This window comes from Chiloscyllium plagiosum, chromosome 26 (assembly GCF_004010195.1).
Source record: "Chiloscyllium plagiosum isolate BGI_BamShark_2017 chromosome 26, ASM401019v2, whole genome shotgun sequence".
In the NCBI taxonomy this organism is placed as follows: Eukaryota; Metazoa; Chordata; class Chondrichthyes; order Orectolobiformes; family Hemiscylliidae; genus Chiloscyllium; species Chiloscyllium plagiosum.
In genome coordinates this window covers 17597696-17620027 of record NC_057735.1, presented here as the reverse complement: position 1 = coordinate 17620027, position 22332 = coordinate 17597696, and the positions used below count along the sequence as shown (strand labels likewise).

At 40.6% G+C, this 22332-nt stretch overlaps 1 protein-coding gene across 3 annotated transcripts in view; it reads left to right on the top strand.

The window, feature by feature from the left end:
• Nucleotides 1-22332, top strand: part of LOC122563152 (RNA-binding protein 33-like) — a 61063-nt gene that overhangs the window by 20779 nt on the left and 17952 nt on the right. Inside the window, exon 1 of one of the 3 annotated variants that reach the window (XM_043716622.1) lies at nt 9145-9200. The exons of the other annotated variants lie outside the window; for them this stretch is intronic. The gene's annotated coding sequence lies outside the window, so the exon portion shown is untranslated. Of the gene's footprint in view, nt 1-9144; nt 9201-22332 lie in introns of those variants that run through there. 3 annotated transcript variants of the gene reach the window in all.

The window sequence follows — 22332 nt, the reverse complement described above, 5'->3', positions numbered from 1 at the left end:
CCTCCTGGCAGAGCGCTTTAGGGAACATCTCTGAGACACCCGCACCAATCAACCAAATCGCCCCGTGGCTCAACATTTCAACTCCCCCTCCCACTCTGCCGGGGACATGGAGGTCCTGGGCCTCCTTCACCGCCGCTCCCTCACCGCCAGACGCCTGGAGGAAGAACGCCTCATCTTCCGCCTCGGAACACTTCAACCCCAGGGCATCAATGTGGACTTCAACAGCTTCCTCATTTCCCCTTCCCCCACCTCATCCTAGTTTCAAACTTCCAGCCCGCACTGTCCCCTTGACCTGTCCGGACTTGTCCAACCTGCCTAGTTCCTTTTCCACCTATCCACTCCACCCTCTCCTCCCTGACCTATCACCTTCATCTCCTCCCCCACTCACCTATTGTACTCTATGCCACTTTCTCCCCACCCCCACCCTCCTCTAGCTTATCTCTCCACGCTTCAGGCTCTCTGCCTTTATTCCTGATGAAGGGCTTTTGCCCGAAACGTCGATTTTTGCTGCTCGTCGGATGCTGCATGAATTGCTGTGCTCTTCCAGCACCACTGATCCAGAGATGTCAAGAATTGTGTCCAGTTTTTGTCTCCACATTTTGTGAAAGAATTAGTCCTCATTTTCTCCTAGTGTCTGAAAGATGTAGTTGTAGAGGCAGTGGTACAGTCCTATCATAGAACATAGAACATTACAGCGCAGAACAGGCCCTTTGGCCCTTGATGTTGTGCCACCCTGTGAAATTAATCTGATACCCATTCCATTATTATCCATATGTATGTCCAATGCCCATTTAAATGCCTTTAATGCTGGCGAATCTACTACAGTTGCAGGCAAGCCTTTGCATACCTCTACTACTCTGAGTAAAGAAACTACCACTGATATCTGTCCTAAATCTATCATCCCTCAATTTAAAGCTATGTCCCCTTATGTTAGCCTTTGCTATCTGAGGAAAAAGGCTCTCACTATCCACCCTATATAACACTGATTATTTTATAAATCTCAAGTAAGTCACCTCTTAACCTTCTCTCCAATGAAAACACCTTCGGTTTTCTCAGCCTTTCCTTGTAAGACCTTCCTTCTATACCAGGCAATATCCCAGTAAATCTCGTCTGAACCCTTTCCAAAGCTTCCACATTCTCCCTATAATGAAGACAAAAGTGTCTTGTACAACTGAAGCATGACCTCGTGGCTCTGAAACTCAATCCCTCTACCAATAAACGCCAACACAACACACCATATGCCTTCTTAATAATCTTATCAACCTGGGTGGCAACTTTGAGGGATTTATTTACCTGGATACCAAGATCTCTCTGTTCATCTACACTGCCAAGAATTTTACCATTAGCCTAGTACTCTGCATTCCTGTTACTTTTTCCAGAGTGAACTACCTCACACTTTTCCACAGTAAACTCCATTTGCCACTTCTCAGCCCAGCTCTGCATTTTATCTATGTCCCTCTGTAACCGACAACACCTTCGGCACTATCCACAACTCTGCCTAGCTTAGTGTTATCCGCAAATTTACTAACCCATCCTTCTATGCCCATGTCCAAATCATTTATAAAAATGACAAACAGCAGTAGCCCCAAAACCAATCCTTCTGGCACACCACTGGTAACGGAGCTCCAGGATGAACATTTCCCATCAACCACCACCTTGTCTTCTTTCAACTAGCCAATTTCTGATCCAAACCGCTAAATCACCTTCAATTCCGAAACTCCATATTTAGTGCAAAAGCATACCATGTGGAACCTTATCAAATGCCTTACTGAAGTCCATATACTGCACATCAACTGCTTTGCCTTCATCCACCTGTTTTGTCACCTTTTTGAAGAACTCAATAAGGTTAGTTAGGCACGACCTATCCTTCACAAAATCGTGTTGACTATCCCTAATCAAATTATTGCTTTCCAGATGATTATAAATCCTATCTCTTATAACCTTTTCCAACACCTTACCCACAACCAAAGTAAGGCTCACTGGCCTATAATTACAAGTGTTGTCCCGACTCCCCTTCTTAAACAAGGGAACAACATTTGCTATCCTCCAGTCCTATCGGCAATGATGACATAAAGATCAAAGCTAAGGCTCTGCAATCTCCTCCCTGGCTTCCCAGAGAATCTGAGGATAAATCCCATCTGGTCCAGGAGTCTTATCTATTTTCAGATCTTCAAAAATTGCTAAAACCTCCTCTTTATAAACCTCAATCCCATCTAATTTTGTAGCTTGTATCTCCATATTCTCACTAATGTTGCCCTTTTCTAATGTGAATACAGACGAAAAGTATTCATTAAGCGCTTCCCCTATGTCCTCAAATTCCACACACAACTTCCCACTACTATCTTTGATTGGCCTAATCTTATTCTAGTCATTCTTTTATTCCTGATATACCTATTGAATACCTTAGGGTTTTCCTTGATCCTATCCGCCAACAACTTCTCATGTCCCCTCCTGGCTCTTCGTTTCTGACTCACTTTAACTCTCAAGCCCTCTAACTGAGCCTTCATGCCTCATCCTCACATAAGCCCTCTTCTTCCTCTTGACATGAGTTTCAACTTCTTTAGTAAACCATGGCTCCCTCTCTCAACAACTACCTCCCTGCCTGATAGGTATATACTTAGTAGATGTTCCTTGAATAAGCTCCACATTTCAAGTCTGTCCATCCCCTGCAGTTTCCTTCCCCAGCCTATGCATCCTAATCACATCATAATTGCCTTTCCCTCAGTTATACCTCTTTCCCAACAGTATATACCTATCCCTGCCCATTGCTATTGTAAACATTATGGTCACTATGGTCAAAGTGCTCACCTCCAGTACCTCCAGGAACCTGAGTAAATTAGATTAGATTCCCTACAGTGTGGAAACAGGCCCTTTGGCCCAACCAGTCCACACCGACCCTCCGAAGAGTAACCCACCTAGACCCATTTCCCTCTGACTAATGCACCTAACACTATGAGTAACTTAGCATGGCCAATTCACCTGGCCTGCACAACTTTGGACTGTGGGAGGAAACCCAAGCAGACACAGGGAGAATGTGCAAACTCCACACAGACAGCCACCCGAGGCTGGAATTGAACCTGGGACCCTGGTGCTGTGAGGCACCAGTGCTAACCACTGAGCCACCGTGTGCTTTTAACATCAACTCCGCATCCCTGCCTAGTCCTGATAACCAGTTTTCTGGAGTTTAGAAAATGAAAGGTGAACTTATTGGATATACAAGATTCTGAAGGGGCTTGATCAGATAAATGCTGAGATACAAACTTCATTCAAAAATAAAATCACAGGGAGCATAGGCTTCGGATAAAACACCACCATTTATAACTGGGATGAGGAAAAATTCTCAGCAGGTCTGGAGATAAATATTATCCAGACCAGGTAAGGATGGCAGATTTCCATTCCTAGAGGACATTAGTGAAACAGATGGGTTTTTCCTAACAATCAACACTGGTTTCATGGTCATCATTAGACACTTAATTCCGGATGTATTTTGAATCGAAATTGCACGATCTACCATGGCAGGATTCAAAACAGGAGTCTCTGGATGAATAGTCTTGTGATAGTTAGGCCATTGCCTCCCCTAAGGCTGAAGTAGATATTCCCTGTCTCTATGGTCTCTCAGGTAATTGAGGGAATGGGGAATAGGTAGGAAGGTGGAATTAACGTTCAAGATCAACCATGATCATTTTAAATGGAGCAGGCTCAACTGGCCAAATGGTCTATTCCTCCTATTTCTTAAGTAAATGAATCTACTCATGGGATTTGAGCTTTGTTGGCTGGGCCATAATTTATTGCCTAATCCTAATTGCCCTTGAGAAGGTTCATAAGAAGGGTCACTGGACTCGAAATGTTAACTCTTTTCCTCTATCCAAAAGATGCTGCCAGACCTGCTGAGAATCTCCAGCAATTTCTATTTTTGTTTGTTTGTTTTAGATTTCCAGCATCCTCAGTTCTTTGTTTTATTTTACGTGTTGGACTTGAGCTGGAGCATAGTGAACATTCCTGGGCAGCACACAATACGAAGAATGTAAATGCACTGGAGAGAGTGCAGAAGAGGCTTTCAAAAATGGTTCCAGGGATGAGAAACTTCAGATGGGAAGATAAATTTTAGAGGTTGGAGAGAAAAAGATTAAAAGCAGATCTGATAGTTTTCAAACTCAGGAGAGGTCTGAATAAAATAGAAAGAGAGAAATAGTTGCTGCTTGTAAAAGGATTGGGAACAAAAGCTCATAGTCATGATTTGGAGGTGCTGGTGTTGGACTGGGGTGTACAAAGTTTAAAAATCACAGCGCCAAGCCTTGGTCCAAAGTTGATTTGGAAGCACTATCTTTCAGAGCGATGCTCCTTCATCATGTGGTTGTGGAGTATAAGATCGTAAGGCACAGAATTTATAGCAGAAGTTTACATTTGTTGGTTTCTGTTCTTTCATATGTAAATCCCAGAACCTTTTTTTAAAGTTACATTCGCAAATGAACTTTAACAATAGGTGTCATGTCAGCTCAGATAATGCATTGAAGGTGTGAAGTGCCCTACATGAGCTCATGGTGTGAGATTTAAAATGACACACATGATGTACAAATGTGCTGTGTGAAAATCTGTTTCACTTGTGTGATTCAGGCCTGGAAGTGTAGTGGTGGCAAAGTTAGTTGAGTCATTCAAGAGGACATTATCTCTATACAAAGAATCTTACAATATGCATAGATACGGGGGAAAAAGCAGTCAAATGGCACTAAGTTGTGGTGCTCTTTGGAGAGAAAGTGTAGACAGAATGGGCTGAATGGCCTCCTCTTGCCAATCATGACTCTGTGATTCTGTTCTCTTCTCCATCATCATAATTCAGCACCTGCCACCATGGTGATTTTTAAAATTAAATACAATAAATAGGTATAATTAGCTGTAGAGCGAGGCTTCCTAAATTGTGTGGGTGGGGATGTCCCAAGCTGAAATTTTGGGATTCTGAGCATTGAGGCAGCAATTACCATCCTGGAGCTCTGTCCAAATGACAGCAGCTGTCCAGCTCTCCTCCTCAGCAAGAAGAGAAAGTGCTCGAGAAACTCAGCAGGTCTTGCAGCATCTGCAGAGACGAAAAACCGAGTTAAGGTTTTAAGACCAGTCACCAGTCATTAGGAAGCAGCTTGGAAAGGAGGCTGTCTTTCCATTCTAACATTTATCGCTGTGGGGTCATGACAACTTTCATATCTCAAATGGGATCATAAATGGAAAATGTTTAGTAAGGCAATTATTAAGCATGAGCTTTTAATTGGCTAAGGTGGATTGGAAAAACAGATTAAAAGGCATGACTACATAGCTTTTACAGCAATGGTTTACAGCAATTATATATTCCTTCAAGGTGAAGAAGCCCAAAACGTTCAGTCAACCATCACTGACAAAGAATTTTAAATATTGTATAAGGTGAACAAAAATGGCTTATAAAGGTTGACAGGAAGGGCACTAAATCTGTAGAAGAGAAGGTTTTTAGAATACAGGAAAGAAGGTGCAAGAAACTGATACGAGAAGGAAGAATAGACTATGAATGCCGTGCAGAGAAAAACATAAAAACGCACCGTAAACATTTCTATAAGTACTTAAAAAGGAAAAGAATGTGTCGTGGAAAATAGGAAAATGTCAGTGAAGCTAAATTTTGTCTGTTTTCACTGTGAAAGATAGAAATTTAGATACCCAAGTGAATAGGGGCAATGCAAAGTTGATGGAAATTGGTATTTAGTAAGAAGGTTATACCTGAGAAAGTAATGGCGCTGAATAGGACTAGGTCGTACAGATTTTGGAATGATTCCTGCAAATTTGAACTAACAAATGTCACCCCACTATTTAAGAAGGGAGCAAAAGAGAAAAGAGGACTTGTATCAATAGCAGAGATAAATGCTAGAATCTATGACAAAGAATGTAATAAATGGATAGTTAGATAGTAATGATCTTTAGAGTAGAGATTGATCGATTTCTGAATAAAGGTGGTATAAAGAGTTATGGGGATTGTGTGGGTCAAGGCATTGAAGTGTTCAATCGACCATTATTGTATTAAATGGTGGTGCAGTTTTAATAGCTGAATGAACTTCTCCTATTCTTATGTTTGTAAGTACTGTTTTAAATGAAATATGTCTTGGCTCTGACTAACAATATGTTGTTAGATTGAAACTTGGAAGGAGAGAAAGAAAGAAAGAAAGAAAGAAAGAGAGAGTGACAACCCCAGATAATGAGTTAGTGCTGGATAACCCCACAAAACTGGCAACAGGACGGGGTAAATAGGAAGGAGAGAGCTGGTGAGGAGGAAGAGGTTGATGAGAGAGCCGTAATGTGGGGTAATTTAATCCATTTTGTCTATATTGTGCTCTTGGTTAATTCCTCCAAATCCAAAAATATTTTTATTTCATTATTTCTACAAATAATCTGAACACCATAAGATCTGGGCTTTTATCTTTTAGTCAGAGTAGTCAAGGGAGTGGCTGATTTGAAAGTATAAATGTTTACTAAGGCTTTGATATAGAGTGATCAAACATGCATGAGATCAGTTTATAATTCTGCTTCATTAAAAGACAACACCCAGCTTTTAAGTAGAGAAGTTGAACGGTTACTCATGCCTAGTTCCTGTGCCAAGTGGAGCAAAGCATATGCTGGAAAATGTAGAATATTCTGAAATTTGATTCCCTTTCAATTCTCTATAAAGATTTTCCAACAATGAAAGAAGGAAGGGAGTTTCCCCAATCACTAAATGTTGATAACTTTGCTGAAAGACCATTGACCTCAAATATTAAATTTGTTTCTCTATCTACTGATCCTGCCTGACCTGCTGATTAATTTCAGCTCACTGTTTTTATTTCACATTTCCAATGTCCATGGTATTTTGTTGTCTTGGGATTTTAGGGGAAGTTGCATATTATTACTTTATATACCCTGCTAACAAAACTGGAAGCATTAAAACACTCAGTGACGTTTATTTACATAAAAATAACCTCCAGTCAGGAGCTATGAGGTTTATTTCTGGTGATAGTGAGTAGATTTTGATTGTTGTTATTAATACTTCCATTAAGGTCATTTAGAATACCCTCTGTTCATTATTGGACATGTGTCACTTGCTTTGAATGTATATCTTTTTAGAGGAATAATTTTGGATTAATTCAACATAGGCTATTTTCCTCTCTTTGATGTTGCTTGCCTGGATGTCCAACTGATTGCCAACTCCATTTTATTGGGAGCCTGTCTCTTTGCTAGACTTCACCCAGTTTTTGTCCTCTGCTTTGCATTGGCAGCCTTTAGGTCCTGTCAAAAGAGACGAGGAGAGTTAATGAGTGGCATTTTGCAGGAGAATGGAAAGGTATAGGGTTCCTTTGTATCATGTGCATGCTCTGATGGAGAAGCAGCAGGTTGCTAGCAGGATCAGGTAAATCAACTCGATGAAAGGGAGGACTGCAGATGCTGGAGATCAGAATCCAGAGTGTAGTGCTGGAACAGCACAGCAGGTCAGGCAGCATCTGAGAAGCAGGAGAATCAACATTTCGGGCAATGACATTCCTCATGAAGGGCTTTGCCCGAAATGTCGATTCTCCTGCTCCTTGGATGCTGCCTAACCTGCTGTGCTTTTCCAGCAGCACACTCTCGGATCAGGTAAGTCGTCATTTGAACGTATTTGGCTGGAATTTGAAATAAGAGTCAGTCAGCTAATTAATGCAGTAATGGCACTTTCTACTGTGCAAGAATAGAACATCTTTGGATTTTATAGTTTTAATGAGAAGTGGATTTGGTACAGTGTCCTTTGTGAGTGGTGGCAGAAAATGGATTCCATGAGAGAGAAGTGTTTAGATTTCTGTTGACATCAGAGTTTGAAGGAAGGGTTGTAAATTGGAAATGGAATGATCATGAGTTAGATTGTTGAAGGACATTTGGCAATGAGTCCAGATCCTGAAGTGTTGACTCTGAGCCACATGACTTTTCCTGTGCCAGCAGCTGTTTCCCACTTATCTTGGATGCAAGTGGATCAGCAGCATGGTAGTAAGGCAGAGGAATTAAAATAGTCTCATTTCTGTAGTGGAAAGTGTTTACAACCCATCTTGTTTCCTGCCTAGCGTTAAAATAAGTGTTGGTTGAGCTGATTTTAAGAACGTCATTCAATTTCATTTTTAAAATTGGGCCCAGTGTGAGTTAATTCGAACATCTTCTTCGTGAAATTTGTACCTGTTTTAGTGATGGGTAGTGTCTGATATGTCCTTTGGTAGCAACAGGGGATTGTGAATCACCTGCTTATGAATGGACAAAGGTATGACGAGGATTGTGGTTATTTTCCAGCCATGCCCTTTGTGCTCCACATCAGACCAGTAAAGTCATTTGATTCTGATCCATCAAACAGGAAATTTCTTTGCATTTTGAAATGTCAGCTTTGGCTGTCTGGGTAGCCCTGTTGCTTTTCAGTCAGTGGTCTGAGCTCAGTCACTGTCAGATGAAAAGTTTACCCATCTCCCACCTGCCTTCGCAAGTGCACATAAAAAATTCAGTCCCATTTTCTCAAAAAGGAGCTGAGGTGCCCTGTACAATATTTAACCCTTAACCAAAATCAGGAAAAACAGGTTGTCTATTTAATTGCTGTGTGTATGGTTTTGTGTGCAGGATAAAGAGCAAGATCTCAGTGAGAAGAGAGAGCAGGCGTATAAAGTGTGAATTTAAAGAGTGAAGGCACATGTGGAGGAAGAGTGGGGAAACGCAAGGTGGGTGAGTGAGGGCAGCATGTGTGGAGGTGTGAGTGAGGACATGTGTGGGCACAGAGTAGAGGGAACACAGGAGAGAGCAGAGAGAACATGGGGTGCAAACTCTGGACAACTGTGGACACTTGGTGGGGAGATCAGAGATACACATGAGTGTAGCCATACATGAAGGTCACGAGGTGTGCAGTCTGTTGAGCTCAGAGCCCATGTTCATAAAGAACATCAAAATATAACATAACAGAGAAACAGATCTGTGGTCAGTTGGTGAGAATTTCTGAGTTGTTGTTTAAACCAAGGAATTAGGACAAGTAGAACTTGTTTTGAAATATAAGAAGGATCAGGACTAGAGACAATAATTAAAATGTAATTAATAAACTAATTAATGGGTAAGTTAATTGAGAAACTATAAAAAGGTTATGCATGTATTGTGTTACAGCTGCAGTGTGTGATAACCACTGGATACCACCGTGACCCAAGGCAAATACATTTGAGGTAAATGTCTGTGGCTTGAGAAAGTACAATGAGATGATACCTGAACTTTGGAATCAATGATGCATCAGGGAATGGCCCGTTAACCAACACTTTGTTTCACAAGGTAGTCTGAAAGTCAGCTAGAGTCTTCTGATTTGGACGGTGGTCAGGAACATGAAGATGTGGCTTTGAGTGAGATAAGTATGGACTTCATCCTTTGCAGTTGCCAGCAGGTCTGAAATTCTGGCAGCTTGTATGGTTGCAAGTATGATCTGCAGGGTGGGTGAGCGAGCTAATCGTGGCACTGTAGTACATGAAGCCTTTGAAACAGGGGTTGGGGGGGTTATGGAGGGGGCGGGGGTAAATAGTAATGTTGTGGTAGTAGACCGTGGTATGGTCCGGGGATAAACGCAGTTCTCTAGAACAGAGGGTGAGAGTGTATGTGGCTCTGTTGCTTTCCAGTGCCACGATTTAGGAAACCTGCTTCAGACTGAAAGGGAAAATGCAATGGGAGGAGAAGGATCAAGTTGTCATGGTCCATGTGGGTACCAGTGCTCTAGATAGGCTGGGGAAAATGACTGTGCTTGAGGATTATATGATCAGATAGGAGCTCAATTAGAAAGCAAAACCTGAAAAGTAATAACGTCTGGATCACAATGCTATTTCCCTATAGATAAAGTAGGGTGGCATAGTGGCTCAGCGGTTAGCACTGCTGCTCACAGTACCAGGGATCTGGGTTCGATTCCAGCCTCGGGCGACTGTCTGTCTGGAGTTTGCACATTCTTCCTGAGTTTGCGTGGTTTCCTTCAGGTTTCAAAGATGTACAGGGTGAGTAGATTGGCTATGATACATTGCCCATTGTGTTGAGGGATATGCAGGCTAAGTGGATTAACCATAGGAAATGCAGGGTTACAGGGGTACGGTTGGGGGTATGTCAGAGTTGGATGCCCTTCAGGCATTGGTGTGGATTTGATGGGCTGAATAGCTTGCTTCTGCATGGTGGGGAGTCTATGAAGTAAGATAAAGAGCGGAATCCAAGATTGGAAGAAATAATGTTCAGTTCTTGGGATACCACCCTCTCCTGGGGAATGTGGGAGCTGTACCATTGTAGTGGTCTTCATCTGAATTGTGCTGGGACCAGTGTACTGGTGAGTTGTGTAACTCAGCTGGTATAGATGGCTTTAAACTAAATAGCAAGGAGAGAAGATTACAAGAGAGAAGATGTGAAAACTTAAGGGAAATCTTAAGATAGAAACAGGTGTGCAGGAAGTGACAGAGCATTCAAAAGTAAGAGTGCAAGGAGAGAAGATTACAAGAGAGAAGATGTGAAAAAATTAAGGGAAATCTCAAGGTAGAAACAAGCCATAATAACCAAAGTGTGTAGGAAGTGACAGTGCATTCAAAAATAAGAGTGCACCAGTAGATAAAGCCAGAGGTTACAAAGATAGTAAGAATACAGGAGAAAGTGCATTCAGTATCTGAATGCATGTAGCAATCATAACAATATATTTTTTTTAAATAGCTCAAATGGATGTAAATTTGAATGAGCTGGTAATTGTTACAGAGATGTGGCTGCATGATGTCCAAAATTGGGATCACAATATTTGAGGGTAAATGACATTTTGGCCATAGAGAAAGCTAGGAAAAGGTGACAATCTAGGTCTTAATTAAGTACATTGTTAATGCTATTGTTTATAGTGCTAAATATCAAGATGTAGAATCAGTTTGGGTAGAAACAGGAAACAGCAAAGATACGAAATCACTTGTGATTGAAGTTTATAGGTATCTCAACAGTAATCACACTGTAGATTGAGGTATGCAGGAAGAAATAATGGAGTCTTGCTAGGAAAGCATGGCAATAAACATTGGATAATTTTAATTTACATATAGATTGGATGAATCTGATTAACAAAGGTGGCTTTGAAGATGAGTTCATAGAGTTTTGGGGATAATTTCTTACAGCAATATTCTTAATGGGTCTTTTTCTAGAGTCAACTAAAGAATTGTCTATTCTGATAATGTGCAATGAGACACAGTTAATTAACGAAGTGAGTCTCTGTATAGCAGTAGTCACAACATGATTAAACTTCATAGTCAATTTGAGGGAGAGCAGAATGGGTCTAAGATGAGTGTGTTAAACTTAAATAATAGCAATTATAAATGTAAGAAGACAGAGATGACTAATATGACCTGAGATTATAGGTTAATGGGTAGAGCAGGTTAAAGAGTTGATGAGTAGAGAGGCAATGACAGACAGTTAAGGAGATAATTCATAACACTCAGCAAAGCTGCATTCCAATGAGAAAGAAAAGCTCTCTGAGATTAATGGACCATTCACACATAACTAAGGAAGTTAAACATGGTATCAAGTTGAAAGAAAAAGTGTACAATTCCAGGAAGATTAGTGGTAGGTCAGAGGATTTTCTTCTAATTCACTTTTGGGACGTGGGCATTGCTAGCTGAGTAACATATATTACCCGTCCCAAGTTGCTCTTGAGAAAATGGTGGAGCGCTACCTTTTAGAATCGCTGTAGTCCATGTGTTGCAGGTTGTAGAGACCACAGCATTTTAAAAATAACAAGTCTCCTTTTAAGATAGCGTTGAAGAGAATATTTTCTGAATCATTAGTCTGTGGAATTCTCTTCTGCGGAGAGCAATGGATACAGGGCCATTGGGTATTTATAAGGCTGCGTTCGATTCTTGATTAACAAGACAGCAAGAGAATCAAAGGAGAAAGAGGGTAAACAGGAAAGTAGAATTGTGAGGCCACAATCAGATTAGTTATAATCTTATCATATGACAGAGCAAGTCTAAGTAGCTGAAAAGCCCAGTTTGTATGTTCATATGTTTTACCACATCACAGGAACTGTTAGGATTCGGGCTGATGATTCTACTGGTCAAGCCAGACCTCAGTTTGTAATCTGCCTTGATAAATTTTTCAAACCATTTTTAGTTAACATGTTCTCCAGTTAATTAAAAGAGCTACAGAGTTTCTGTAGCAATGGAGCACAGATTTTTTAAATACAAAAATAACAAAAAAACTATTTGTCTAGATATTGAACACTTTGAAAGATCTCTAAACACACACCAAAACAGTCTCACCCTGTTTTCTGACACAATCTGTTATAGAGACTTATTGAGAGAAATTACTCCTCTGTATCAAATTACTGATTTTCCGCTGACATTTCCTATAATAGACAAATATATACAAAATGGAGAGCTTAGAATTTCTCAGCTTTTAATAATCTGCAGGTTCTTAATCAAATACTCATGGTTTGGAATTTTCACAGACTAAACTTTTACACTGAGGTAATGTGCTTTCCTTGAACTGTACTATACTCTTTTCCAGGAGAAAAAAAATATATTTGCAGTGGCTCCAGTCAGGTGTCCTTCCAACTGCCCTGAACTTTTCATCTCTGGGTTTCTTAATCTAAAATCAATCCTTGATTTCCTGACCAACAATAAGAGCCTAGGAGAAAGGGGGAACTGTAGATGCTGGAAATCAGAGTTGAAAACTGTGGTGCTGGACAAGTACAGCTGGTCAGGCAGCGTCTGAGGAGCAGGTGAGTCAACATTTCAAGCATAACCTTTTCATCAGGAATGGGGGGGGTGCCAAAGGGGGCAGAGAGATAAGTGGGAAGGGGGTCGGGCTGTGGGAGAAGGTAACTGGGAATGCGATAGGTCAATGAAGGTGGGGGTGAAGCTGATAGGTCAGAGAGGAGGGTGGATCGGTTAGATAGGAAGGGAGATGAACAGGTATGACAGTTCAAGAGGACAGTGCTGAGTTAGAGGGTTGAATCTGGGATAAGGTGGGGGCAGGGGAAATGAGGAAACTACTGAAATCAACATTGATCCCATGCGGTTGGAGGGTCCCAAGGTGGAAGGTGAGGCATTTTTCTTTCAGGTATTAGGTGGGTAGAGTTTGGCGGTGGAGGAGGCCAAGGTCTTGCATGCCCTTGGCTGGGTGGGAGGGGGTGTTGAAGTGTTCGGCCACAGGGTGGTGGGGTTGGTTGGTGCGTGTGTCCCAGAGATGTTCTCTCCTTTTCTCAGATCCAACCCTCTAAATCGACACTGCCCTCTTGACCTGTACATCGCCCTTCCTACCTATCTGCTCCACCTTCCTCTCTGACCCATTCCCACCTTCATCTACCTATCACATTCCCAGCTACCTTTCCCCCAGCCATATCCCCTCCCATTTATCTTGGGCCACCCCTCATTCCTGATGAAGAGCTTATGCTTGGTACGTTGACTCTCCTGCTCCTTGGATACTGCCTGACCGGCTGTGCTTTTCTAGAACCACATTTTTGGACAACAATAAGAGCCTTACAATCCCTGCCGTAAATTAACACAGCAAAAAAAATTTTCCATTAACAATCTAGCAGATCCCTGTTCTGTGTCGTATACTGAATTAAGTCTCTGTGTTGTAGAAGAACTGTCTGACCTTTCTTTTTTAAAAAACTCTTCACAAATGTCTAAAAATTATGTTAATATATATTTGATGAAGTGGGACTTCTATATTAAGATTTGTGATTCATCAAGAAGCTTGCCAGTCAGATCTTAAGCTGATAGGAGCTCAATTTGGTACTTTCTCTTGGAGAGCTAGTCATCACTGAGCTCACCCACTCCAATACTTAGATTGCAAGTTAGAAAATCTCGGCCATAATGTCTGGCCATAGCAATCAACAGGAGAATGCGTAGGGATAATGGGTAGATAATTTATTTGGCAGGTTGTGATTAGTGGTATACCACACCACTTTGTGTTGGATTTCACTTATTCACTATGCTTGTTTATGGCAGAGAATCCTACACATCCAAATTTACTGCAGATGCAAAAAGGTAGATGGTATTCTAAGCTGTGTAGATGAAAGCATAAAAGTACATGGAAATATTGATCAAACTTTCAATATAGAAAAATGTAAAGTTATCCATTTTGGACCTAAAGAGGATAAACCAGGATACTTACCAAGTGGAGGTAAGTTAGGAGCAGGGATGGTCTAAAGAGACTTGGGTGCCTGGATATGTAGATCATTAAAATCTCCCAAACCAGTACAGAAAAATAATGAAAAAGACCTCATGGACGTTTGGCTGTTAAAAGTACAATACAGTGAATTTCTGTTTCAAATATACAAAACCACATCTAATGCAAGATTTTTCAGTTTGGGGTGGGTTTTTCTCACCTCACCACCTGAAATGCGCTTCTGTCAATCACCACTGCTCTGAGGAAGTTTCAATTGGCTAGAGGTGAGACATCTGCGCCTCACTCAGTCAGTCCCACCTTACAGAGCTGTCAGCTGATGCCATCATTTTAAATGACTGAGCCTGCAGGACCAGCAAGGTGAGGGGATTTGTGAAGGAACTGGAGAGGGGTCAGTGAAGGTGGGGTGAGGGCTGTGAGCAGCAGGGTCATAATGACAAAGCCAGATAGGAAGGAGCATGGTGGGGGAGGGGAATGTCCTTTTTGAAAAGGAGGTCAGTAATGGAGGCACCTCCCACCTAAAACGCAACAGGCTTCCCCCTTTTCCCCTCGCTAATCCCTCAATTTTTTCTGCTGGCAGAGAAATCACAATGACAGTTATTAATTAGTTAATTAAAGGGCCTTTTATTGGCCTGTTAAAGACTTCAACTGGAACAAGGATGGTCTGTGCTGAATCTCATCTGCGCCTTGCCTCCGAATAAAGCTAAAGATTGATCAGGAGAAGGTCACTGGGACATTTTATGTGTCTCCTGTACTTCAGACCTGGTGATGGAGGAGCTGTACAATTATTCACAAAGCCATATCATAGAAGATGGAATCATTGGATCCCTACAGTGTGGAAGCAGACCATTTGGCCCATCAGGTCCACACCGAACTTCCGGAGAGAATCCCACCCAGACCCACCCCGCTACCCTATCCCCATATGTCCCATGGCTAATCTGCCTGGCCTGCACATCCCTCGACATTATGGGTAACTTACTGGGTCCAATTGAGGTAATTTGCACATCTGTGGGAGGTAAATGGAGCACCCAGAGGAAACCCAGACAGATACGGGGAGAATGTGCAAACTCCGCACAGTCACCTGAGAGTGGAATCAAACTAGGATCGCTGGCCCTGTGAGACAGTAATGCTAACCACTAAGCCACCATGTCACCCCTCTGGAGTACTGACAGTTCTCAACACTTTCTTAGAGAAACATTTTGGCCTTGGAGGGAATATGACATTGGTTTACCAGTGTGAGAGATTTTTAATCAACCTATTCAGGTACTTTATGACAAATCTCTGGACCAGGTGGGAGTTGAACCTGGGCCTTTTGGCTCAGAGTTAGGGACACTATTGCTACACCAAAAGAGCTATTTTACCTGAGTAATACCAGGAGTTTAAAGGGTAAATTACAAGGAGAGGGTCCACAAAAGAGGATTACATTCTCTGGAATTTAGAAAACTAAGGTGATTTGCTTAAAATTTTAAGACATATTAAGAGATTAGAGAGAGAGGCATTATTTCCCCTATTTGAGGAGTTTAAGACTAAGGGATACAGACTAAGAATTAAAGGCAGACCTTTAAGGAGTAAAATTAACAAGGACTTGCACAGTTGAGTGGTAAATCTTTGTAACTCCTTCCACAAATGATAGTGGATGCTGAACTGGTTGTTAATTTTAAATGTAAGCTTGATAGATTTTTTGTATCCAATGATGTTAAGAAAAGGAGCAAAGGTGAGACTATTGAATTAGATCTCAGATCAGCTTGAATCTCATTTAATAGTGTTACAGACTCGAGTGGCTAATTAGATGACCATAGTTCCTTTGTTTCTTTAAAACTAGCCCTTTCCATTATCAGCATTATTCAAAGTATCAAGCCTGGATACAAATACAAGCAATGCAAGGATTTCTCAATAACAAAACTCTGTCAATAAGCTACAATACCTTATGTACTTTATAAGTCAGTTAATTACATTAAACATCCCTCTCCTTGAATCCATGGTGAAGTCTGAGAATTGACATTTCTTTTCCCTGTTAAAATTGTAGTGATTAGAACCAGGTGGTCTTGTTGACTATGAGATCTTTGATTGGGTTGTTAACCTGGGTCAATCAGGGAGCCCTGGCTGACCAATATAAATGGAATTTTAGAGCCCGGGTGTCCCTGAAGAAGGAGCACGTGGTGTCCACCAACAAACTCGAGATTTTCAGGGAAAAGTGGGCACCGCAGGGAGTGGAGTGTATTATTTTCCTGCTCCTCAGATGCTGCCTGACCTGCTGTGCATTTCCAATAACACACACTCAACTCTGAGCTCCAGCATCTGCAGACCTCACTGTCTTCCTGCCCTCCTCTTCACTGTCTGATCATGCAGCATTGCCCTCTGAAAAGGACACTGCTTGTCACTGGCCACCCTGGTGATTCCTTTCTTCCTGGTAGTGGAAATTGAATTTAAAGAAATATAAATGGAATTTAGAATCTCCTCAGTTCGGGGGGGGGGGGGGTCTGACTCCTAGTTGGCTGGTTGCAGCCAGTGTACTGTGCACTGGTAAATAAAGGGTGACTTGGTGATTGGATATTGGCCCCTGGACAGTTACTTCAAAAGTATAAATTGCTCATTGCAGAATTGTTTGCAGGGAATAATTTCTCCTAATCAATTGAAACAAAATTAGTTTTCAACAGTGATCCAAAATACTTATTTGGACGCATTTACGTGAGAACAAACTAATGACCTCTAAATATTGCTTTTCACAAAATGGTCAGTGAAGAGAATTAACTTTCCTGCAATTTATTTCATAATTGTTCATTTTATTTTCATGCTTCATATTTTGATGACATTCTGAGTTATTTGACATGAATAGGGAACTGGAATAGGCAAAGCAGTTACCACCATCTTGTTTGCTCACCTGTAGGTATAATATAACAGTGGCACACAAAATTGGAGTATGTTAACTAGGCAGAAACTAAGTTAATGTTCACTAAAGCTTCCAGTGCTCATACTTTGATTATTTCTTCATATATTTCATATTGACCACTATTGGTTTCTTACTTCCCATTGAAACTTCCTCTTATTTTCTATTATTTGAGGTGGCTGTCAAATTTCTAAATGCCATTCTAACCTTTCCAGCAGTTTGATGTTTCTATTGGTTCTTGAATTTTTGAGACTCCTCCATTCTTGAGTAGTTGTATTGAGACCCTCTCCATTTCCTGAACACCACCATTCTGGTGTCATCATTGACCAGAAACTAAACTGCACCAGCCATATCAATACCAGGCTTACTAGAGCAAGTCCTGAGTCTAGGTATTCTGTGTCAGTTGGCTTGCCTCGTGGCTCCCCAAAACCATTCTACTACCTGTGAGTTTTAAAAGATTCTTTATTGCTATGGACACGCAGACTTACCTCTTCCAAGTGCCAATTCAAATTCCCTTTGAAATCATTAATCATCTCTGCTTCCACTACCAATCAGCAGCAAGGTACAGGTACCTTGATACCTGAAGTTCTTTCTCACATTCTTTCAGTGTCACCAATTAAAATACCTTTTATTTCTTTTTTGTTTATATTTTTTAAAATGTTGGATTGCAGATTTAATCTTTTTCCTTCAATGTACTGATTTCTTAAAAATAAACTGAAGTTATTGTTTGGACTTGCCCCACCAGTGGTTGTGTCATTAAATCGCAGCTGAAAGCATGATCAGCCACGGAGTGAATGAAAATTGACAAGAAAGCAGAACTGGAAGCATGTAAAGATCTCAAGGATTTTGGCGATAAATGGATCAAAGTTAAATTAATTGTGATTAGAGTTGTGAATGTTGAATGTCATGTCATCTACTTCAATATAATTAAGAAGAAGTTTAAGCAGACTTGTGATTTATGTGGTCTCAATGATTGGATGAAAATGGTTCTGTGTAGCTATACATTGATTATTATCTATAGCATAATGTTTGTGCTTTTCTGAAAATGCAAAACAGGCTTGTTACTGTCAATAGTAATATGGTGTTATGTATTTGTAAAAGTTGTTTCCTGCTGGCTTACTAACTTTATCACAAAGCATGACAGAGCTGCAAATGAAACTGGTATTTATGAGCTGTGACATAAGTTTGTATTGTCCAGTTTCAGTTGAAAGTTGGAACGAAGACTAATCCAGATAATGACTGTAAATTATCATTGAACTTCTTGCTTGTATTGTGACAGCTTTCCTAACCGAGCTCTTGGAGTTCCCCCACTTTTCTGGGTTATGCGTTGTTGAGTTACATTGAGCCATTTAACTCCAGTCAGACTTCATTTCCTTGATATCAGTCTCGCTGATTTTTAAAATCCTTTTGTCGGATTCTATCAGTATTGAGTTCCTTCTCCAGCAATGGCTTTCCTTTTTTAAAATATGTATTCTTTCATGCTAGCATTTATTACCCATCCCAAAGTGAGAAAGTGGTGGTGAACTGCCATCTTAACCAGCTTTGTTACATGTGCTGTAGGTGAATCTGCAGAGTTATTAGGGAGGAAGTTGCGTTTGATTTTATTGTTGTCTTAATTTCTCCTCCAAAAAGGCATTATTCAGGTTTTTTTTACAGTTATGGTGTAAAATTCCTGTTCTCAAAAAAATCCACTTAATCCTGATCTTTATTTGCAACTCTTGCTAGTGAGTGTTATGTTCTGTTCCAGGACAGTTTTCTCCAATTTGTTACAGCTCTAGACAGGATACCTGTCTAGTGTTAGATGAAGGGGTAAATGTAGGGGAAAGGGTCTGGGTGGGTTGCTCTTTGGAGGGTTGGTGTGGACTTGTTGGGCCGAAGGGCCTGTTTCCACACTGTAAGTAATCTAATGTACATCTACAATCTGCATCTACCTCATTTTGCTAAGGTCCCAGGGAGAAGGGATGAATTGGCTCCCGTTTTTTTATTCATCTGCTAACTCAGCTGATCACAAAGTTAGTTTAAAAAGTATCACTTCCTTTGTGGATACTGTTTTTAGCAGACCAAATTAATTTATTTTAAAGGGGCCAATTTAACCAAGCTTTCTTGACTTAACAAATGTGAGTTTACTAGTAAATGTAAAAAAAACTACACATATACACACAGATTAGGAATAAGAAGTGAGTTCAAAAAACAATATATGTTTGAAAGAAGATACAGAGATCACTCTAAATTGTCATGGAGATAGATAGCATAAGACAGTGGCCATTACATGGGATAATATCAGTAGCATTGATAGTGGAAGTTGAACAGTCATTGTCAGGCTACTAACACATAGACCAGTGGTTGCAGTCAAATATTAACCCCTTTTTTGAATATCCCTGCAAAGGTACAACCACAAACATGACTGCAGGAGATGGCTTTCTGTCTAGAGGGTGTTACATAGTCAGCATTTCATTATCGCTTCCACTTTAGTTTCCCTGTTTTTTTTTAAATGTAACCTATTTTTCTAATCCACCTGTTCAGAGGTATGATTACACACATCAGGAACAGGTGGAATTTGAACCCTGTTGGAGGGTTCTTCCACTTTGTAGATGTGACATTCCTTCGGTTCATGCAGGACTGTGCCAGTCACTGATTTAAAATCTGCAGTCATCTTTTAGCTTTAGGAGACATCTTTTAAAAGGAATTTGTTGGAATTAAAAATTTAATATGTCTATAAGGACTTTGGGCTTCCGATCTGTTATAATGACATGATTAATTATGTTGAATGTGTAGAATATGGAACAACTGATTAAGAGCAAATGTTTTCCTGTGATTAATGTTGATAGGCCATTACCATAAAGATGCATGATACATTATCTTTGATGGTGTCTTTCAGATGTGATATTTAATAGCGATCCTGTCTGGTCAGGTAGATTTAAAAGCTTCATTTACGTTTTGACAAAGAGCAGTGTGTTCTTCCAGTGTCCCAGCCAATATTTCTTCTTCAAACTCTACTCAATGCATTACCATGAAAGGCTTTATTTGCAACTTCGTATCTGGCATCACATACAATTTCACGGTGTCCATCTTATTTAGGACGTTTGCCAGGAATCAGTGTGCAGAGGCTACGATGAATCCAAGATAGATTAGATTTTTCAGTCTCACTGCTTCCTTGCAACAATCAAAGTGCATTAGAGAGATGACTGCCTGAGAATCTCAGTGAACAGACTGGACTTTTAGCAAGGTTTTAATGCATGTATATTTAAATTAACAACCTTTGCAACTTTTCCTCAGTTAAAACTAACTGGGGTAGTGCACTGCAAATCAAGTTGCGTTATTCTTGGAGTCATCACAAAAGTTATTGATTCAATAAAAGTGAACACATTTCCCCAATTCATGCATCTTTTATACCAGGCTGGTATAAAACGTGAATCCAGTTTCTGCAAGTAACAAGAATTACTAGAAATAAATAGGTTTTAGCTACAGGTAAATACTTATCAACCATCAACATATAACTCTACTATTTAAACTCTAACCCCCTTATAAAACTCCCTAAGCACATTTACTGAGACACAAAAAAATTTGGTGTTATGGATGGAGGGAAAACTGGGAAGCTAGTTCAATGGTCCCTGTCCACAGGCTTCATTGATATGATCCTTTTCGCTTGACAGTGTTTGCTGTTCAGAGAGTTCTGTTTTCTCCAGGTTCTTTGTCCTGCCTGCTGAAGGCATAGAGTGACTGGTTCACAAGTTCTAAACTTTTTGGCTTATTGATTAAAAGTAACAGCTTACAATAATTGATGAGGGAAAATAAGCTGGCTTCCTTCAGACTTAAGGTTTTTTTTTACAGCAGACACAAAGACAGCACCTTTCTTTCCAGAGATCCAAAGGCTTCTCACCATCTCATTCACAACGACAAGCTGTTCAGCAAAACACACAGTTGTTGGTAGGCAGAAGGTCTTTGTCATTGACAACTGGTCATCATTCCACAGACCAATCATCTACTTGTCGCCAGTGAATTTTTTAAATAGAAATTCATTGTTGCCATTTCCCTGGTATCAGGGGATGCACCTCTGTTTGTTTGATTTCTGTTGACTTCCGGGTTCTATAAATAAAAGTTAATGTTCTGCATTGTTTGAAGGCTTTCCTGTCTGTGATGGCTCAACAGTCAACAATGATGAAATACTGAACTCCAGTCGGCAGTGGGGACAGAGTACCAGTGACTTAGAGGATTGTAAGATGGGATGTGGCTGTGGACTGGTGAGGTGTGTGGCCTGGTTCTTTCACAGCGTGGGAATGTGCAGTTGTATGAGTAGGGAATGGTCAACCATGCTGGCATGCTGCTTCTATGCTGTGTGTGCTGCATTGGGTTATGGCTGCTGTGCCACTACATTGACAGGGAAGGGCAATTCATGTCCGCCAATGCTTGATTAGGTGCATGGCTGGGGTGCAAAGATAGTGCCGGCTTCAAGCATGTCGGTCAATTCCAGAATATCCCTCTGGTGGGGAGTTCTTTTGGTTACAGCATGTGGTAGAATCCAGCTAGCATTGAATGAGGGACACAAAAGTGGTGGGATAGTAAGTTAATGAGACAAGTTTGGGACAGTAGTGTACAAAACCTTGCTGGGTCTCACAGAGAGAAATCTTTCATGAAACTCAATAAAACAGATATTTAGTCAAAATATGATAAGATTTAGCTCCACATTTCGCAGATCTGTGACTACTGGCTTTATTGACCTACATTAATTTCTAGTCACCCCCAACTTAAATATACCAACAACATATGACAAACGAACAAGGGACAAGAGTAGGCAACTCTGCCCTTTGAGCCTGCTCTGCCATTCATTAAGTTCATTGCCATCCTGATTTGATTCACAAAATTGGAAGGTTTCATCCTTCTGTTTAAAGACTGCTGTGGACTAGCTCCTCCCTGCTATCTTTGTAACTTCTCTGCTGTACAGTCTGTCCAGTTCTCAACTTGTCTCACTGTGGCCACTCCTCCACCTTTAACAAATGCACATTTACTGCATAGACGCCATAACTCTGCAGTTCCTTTCTAAAATCTTTTAAAGCCCTCTTAAAAACTTTTCGCTCTGTCTATGCTTTTTGATTTCCTCACATGTTTGGAAAGATACAGCTATGAAACCTCTTGGATCGTTTCTCTGTAATGGTGTTATAAAAGCACAGGTTATCCTCAATTTAATTTGTACAGGAATCACTATGAATGTGAAGCTGACGTTTTTCAGAATTAATTTAAATTTCAGTCTCTTTTCGTTCTTTAAATTGCATTGATTGAGTTTCAAATTGTGT